The sequence below is a fragment of the Poromitra crassiceps genome (assembly GCF_964638095.1).
Source record: "Poromitra crassiceps genome assembly, chromosome: 5".
NCBI classification, from domain to species: domain Eukaryota; kingdom Metazoa; phylum Chordata; class Actinopteri; order Beryciformes; family Melamphaidae; genus Poromitra; species Poromitra crassiceps.
This window is the reverse complement of record NC_139642.1, coordinates 42,525,304-42,531,303: the sequence shown is the minus strand read 5'-3', so window position 1 is coordinate 42,531,303 and position 6,000 is coordinate 42,525,304.

The window sequence follows — 6,000 nt, the reverse complement described above, 5'->3', positions numbered from 1 at the left end:
TAGTATAGCTGCTATTACATTCTATGCCATACCATAGCATGTGATGTCCAGCTCATAGACCTTTACAAGAGGCAGATGCTAAGAAAAGACACTTCCCTCCTGGAGGGCCCAGATCACCCTCTTCAGTCTGAGTTTGAACTGTTGCCCTCACGTCGGCTGAGGGTGTCCGCTACGAGGACAAAGTGCTTCAAACTCTTCTTTGTCCCAGCTGATGAACAGCAGATAGCACTTTATTTTTCTGATTTTGACCTTTTGCACAGACTGCCCACTTTTGCCGATGCTGCTACCTGTTGTACTTTCTAAAACCCCTCTGCCTCTATTGCCCTGTTTTTGGTTTACTTCTTTTTTTCCCTTTTTTTCCGTCTTTTATAATGTCTTTAATGTTTGTATGTTTTGTATGATGTGTGTGTGTGTGTGTGCGTGTGCGTGTGTGTGCGCGCGCGCGTGTGTGTGTGTGTGTGTGTGTGTGTGTGTGTGTGTGTGTGTTTTATATTACCTGGGTGCAAACCAATTTCCCTGTAAGGGACAATAAAGTTACCCTTTGCACTTCCATGGCTTAGTGATGCAACGCGGACACAAACACAGGCCTATCTCAATTTGTATTAAAAAAAAATAGAAATACAATTGTTTGTAGACAAATGAAAGTTAACGTTTAACTTAAGTTCAGGAGCTGGGCCACGCCTCAACCACTCCCCCAACTTCCTGAATCACCTCATTCAATGGAAAGGAATTGCTTCAAAATGTCCCCATTCGATGGGGTGGAGTTGTACAATCTCTACAACCCAGTTTCTCTGGGTTGTAGAGATTACTTGCAAAACCCCATTCAATGGACAGCTCTACAACCCAGTTTCTCTGGGTTGTAGAGATTACTTGCAAAACCCCATTCAATGGATAAACCTGGGGTCTCCGAGGCCTGGGTGGGCCGCAGGACCCTGTGGAGGTCCTGGGGTCGCTTCGGGGGGTCTGCGGGCCGAACGGAAGGTCTGGGGGCCGAACGGAGGGTTCGAGACCCTCAGGGGTCGTCTCTGGAGACCCCTCCAAGCCTCTCCCATGCCCCATGCCTAATCCTAACCCAGACCCTAACCTCTCCCACCCCCATGCCTAAACCTAACCTCTCCCACCCCCATGCCTAAACCTAACCTCTCCCACCCCTAATCCTGAACCTAACCTCTCCCACCCCCCATGCCTAACCCTAACCCTAACCCTAACCCACCCCCCATGCCTAAACCTAACCTCTCCCACCCCCATGCCTAAACCTAACCTCTCCCACCCCTAACCCTAACCCACCCCCCATGCCTAAACCTAACCTCTCCCACCCCTAACCCTAAACCTAACCTCTCCCACCCCCCATGCCTAAACCTAACCTCTCCCACCCCTAACCCTAACCTCTCCCATCCCCCATGCCTAAACCTAACCTCTCCCACCCCTAACCCTAACCTCTCCCATCCCCCATGCCTAAACCTAAGGACACAGGGGTCCAAGCAGACCCTCCCCATGCCTGCAGAGGTGGGCAGGGTGGTTGAGAGAAGAGCCAATGGAGAATCCTATCCATTAAATGAGGTTTTGCAAGTAATCTGTACAACCCCTGAATCCTACCCATTAAATAGGGTTTTGCAAGTAATCTCTACAACCCCAGGGAAACTGGGTTGTAGAGATTGTACAACTCCTCTCCATTCGATGGGGGCATTTGAATGCAATTCCTTTCCATTGAATGAGGTGATTCATAGTAGATCGGGTGCTAAACCACTCCTCTAATTACATGGCAATATTACTACACCTGGTTAACCTGCCTCACCCTGTTTGTCTCGATCTCTCGACAGACAGCCTGTGCAGGCAGCACACATACATCACACACTTACACATCAGTAAACTTTGCCAAACGCTGGAATTACCATTTCAAACAGCCAAACTCACCGCAATCCAGATCTGCAATCCACCCGTTTCAGACGGCGACTGCGTGATTTGCTACCGATTAGCAGCGTCCACCAGACATGCTATCGTCACATCACAGCCTCCGTGCCAAAGCAGAGTCTCCACGGCCAGCCAGATGGCATCATCAGTCAATATTCCTGGGCCAAATCGACTCGACAAACGCAGAAGGCGATCCATTCCAGCGAGGCAGCGCATCTTCTTCAACTACGTTTCCCGGTGTCATGCCGAATCCCCTTCAACACGGCGCACCCCGGTCTTCACGTGCCAAACTCCACGTTCACACAACGGAGCCGAATACAGACTTTACTGTCACCTGCACCCAACGTTCCAGAGAAGGAAATGCATCCCCTTTCAACATAAGAGAGAGAGGAAAAGCGATAGTAATTCATGCCATTCAGCATCCATCACAACAAACTTTCCGAGCAGACAGCGCTTCCGGGTCCTGCTTGGCAGAGCCAATCCAGAGCCAAACCTGCGAGAGCCATGAGCCAATCACCGTCAGCGCTGTCCGGTTTGATGTCACAGTGCCACTGAAGCTGCAGACGGCTGCAGCCAGGTCGTATATTCCCTGGCTCCCTCTGCCAGACATTCACAGCTGATCTCATCTCTTCATGTATTATTGTTTTACATTCATTCAAAACATGATATTCAAGTCATATCCCGTCCATCACAACAAACTTCCGAGCAGACAGCGCTTCCGGGTCCTGCTTGGCAGAGCCAATCCAGAGCCAAACCTGCGAGAGCCATGAGCCAATCACCGTCAGCGCTGTCCGGTTTGATGTCACAGTGCCACTGAAGCTGCAGACGGCTGCAGCCAGGTCGTATATTCCCTGGCTCCCTCTGCCAGACATTCACAGCTGATCTCATCTCTTCATGTATTTTTGTTTACATTCATTCAAAACATGATATTCAAGTCATATCCCGTGCCTGCTCCCTACGTCTCCCATCTCTCTCAGCTGATCTCAGCTTCCCTCTCATCCCAGTCCCGCAGGCTGCACAAAAACCCTGTACACATGCATCCTTTCATCCCTTCATCCCTGAATTCCTCTAACTTTCATTCAGCCAAGAACAGCAACATGGCTTCTGCCCCCACTTTCTCTGTCTCAGCCAACACGGCTTCGGCTAATCAGCCCAACCCTCCTCTTTTCCCAACTGGTCTGTCCTTGTCGCCCCTCTCCCCCCCCCCCCCCCCCTCAACCCCCCCTCCCTTCCCCATCACCCGAATGTATAACTCACCTGGCTGTCTCTCTAACCATAACACCTCCACAGCTGATCCCTAGCCTTACCTCAGCGCTCCTGCCTTCGGTCATCCAGCTTCAGCATAGCGCTGTCTACAGCAGGTTCTCCAGCCTTCACCACAGCACCACCTACGGCCGGTGCTTCAGTTATTACTACAGCGCCACCTACAGTCAGTCCCCATCAGAACCGATATCGCCGCTACCACAAGTTTCAAGTTTCAAATTCCAATACTTCATTGCCTTTCATCATCGTTGACAGGAATTCAATTTAGTGAGCTCAATCACAGAACACAACAAGACACGACGACATACCACAGGACGGTCGTCGTGGTCAGCCCGCTTCACTCAGGGAATGACACAGAGCCCCGCCATCCAGTCCAGCATTGGCAGCAGCCAATCTAGGCAGGAGCACCTGGCTACAGGAGGCCACCCCCCCCCCCCCCCCCGCAACCTACATCCAGCAATCGCTGGACTCCTTCATCCCTCATCCCTTCATCCCCTCGACCCCTTCATCTCTCCTCACATGGCAACAGCCCGGTCCACATTGTCTATCCTCACCAGTTTATCTGTCAGCTGCTACAGACGCAGTTTTCTCCAACAGCTACTGCAGACGCAGTCAGCCTCATCTACTGAACAGAGTAGAGTTCACTCCATCAGCTACTGCAGACGCAGTCAGCCTCATCTACTGCACAGATTAGAGTTCAATCCATCAGCTACTGCAGACGCAGTCAGCCTCATCTACTGCACAGAGTAGAGTTCAATCCATCAGCTACTGCAGACGCAGTCAGCCTCATCTACTGCACAGAGTAGAGTTCAACCCATCAGCTAATGCAGACGCAGTCAGCCTCATCTACTGCACAGAGTAGAGTTCAATCCATCAGCTACTGCAGACGCAGTCAGCCTCATCTACTGCACAGAGTAGAGTTTAATCCATCAGCTACTGCAGACGCAGTCAGCCTCATCTACTGCACAGAGTAGAGTTCAATCCATCAGCTACTGCAGACGCAGTCAGCCTCATCCACTGCACAGAGTAGAGTAGAGTTCACTCCATCAGCTACTGCAGACGCAGTCAGCCTCATCTACTGCACAGAGTAGAGTTCAATTCATCAGCTACTGCAGATGCAGTCAGCCTCATCTACTGCACAGAGTAGAGTTCAAACCATCAGCCACTGCAGATGCAGTCAGCCTCATCTACTGCACAGAGTAGAGTTCAAACCATCAGCCACTGCAGACGCAGTCAGCCTCATCTACCGCACAGAGTAGAGTAGTGTTCATTCCATCAGCTACTGCAGACGCAGTCTGCCTCATCCACTGCACAGAGTAGAGTAGAGTTCACTCCATCAGCTACTGCAGACGCAGTCAGCCTCATCTACTGCACAGAGTAGAGTTCAATCCATCAGCTACTGCAGATGCAGTCAGCCTCATCTACTGCACAGAGTAGAGTTCAAACCATCAGCCACTGCAGACGCAGTCAGCCTCATCTACCACGCAGAGTAGTGTTCACTCCATCAGCTACTGCAGACGCAGTCTCCCTCATCCACTGCACAGAGTAGAGTAGAGTTCACTCCATCAGCTACTGCAGACGCAGTCAGCCTCATCTAATGCACAGAGTAGAGTTCACTCCATCAGCTACTGCAGACGCAGTCAGCCTCATCTAATGCACAGACTAGCCTCATCTACCGCACAGAGTAGTGTTCACTCCATCACCTATTGCAGATAGTCTGCCCCATCAGTTACGGCACAGAGCAGAGCAGTTATGCCGTCAGCTGTCGAGATGCAGTTAGCTCCATCTGCCACCGCAGAGTGCAGTTCCATTCATCAGCCGCCGCAGACGCAGTTCACTCCTTCAGTCACTGCACAGAATGCAGTTCAATTCATCAGCCGCTGCAGACGCAGTTCACTCCTTCAGTCACTGCACAGAACGCAGTTCAATTCATCAGTTGCTGCAGATGCAGTTCACTCCTTCAGTCACTGCACAGAACGCAGTTCAATTCATCAGTCGCTGCAGACGCAGTTTACTCCTTCAGTCACTGCACAGAACGCAGTTCAATTCATCAGTTGCTGCAGACACAGTTCACTCCTTCAGTCACTGCACAGAACCCAGTTCAATTCATCAGTCGCTGCAGACGCAGTTTACTCCTTCAGTCACTGCACAGAACGCAGTTCAATTCATCAGCTGCTACAAACCCATCAGCTGCCGCAGAGGCAGTTCGCCACATCAGCCTCAGATAGGCCATTTTTTTGGGGGGGGCACGTAGGGTCTGGGAAGTCCCAACTCATCCACCCTCACTCCTAACAGGAATACAGACACTTCATCTCAGGAACAGCCACGTCATTCTACTAGCTCCTAGAAGCCATCTTAAAAGGCCTCTTACTCGCCATTCTCTCTCCACTCAGCCTCTGTATCAGTTCTCTACATTCGGTCAACATATCTTCAATGGTTAAGCTACCCCTGTATCAGTTCTCTACATTCGGTCAACATATCTTCAATGGTTAAGCTACTCATAAATCCACGCTTACGCCGGATTCAGGCTGCGGAGGTCCCCCGAATTACTGACCTCACCTGCCTATGGTCTTCTCCTCATCCCAGTCTATCGGTCATAACTACCCGCATTTGCCACTCCAACGGAGCAATAGATTATCAGAGAATCGGTCTCCCGACCTACTTCCACCTCAACTCCTATCTTAGTTATACAAGCCAGCGACTAAATACAACAGTTTCAGGCATGCCACAGGCATCACCTCAACATCCACTCTCTCATGGAAACAGGAAGAATTGCCACACTATTCTGGTTCCAGAAGTACCTACACCGAGCCTCAGATCCAGGCT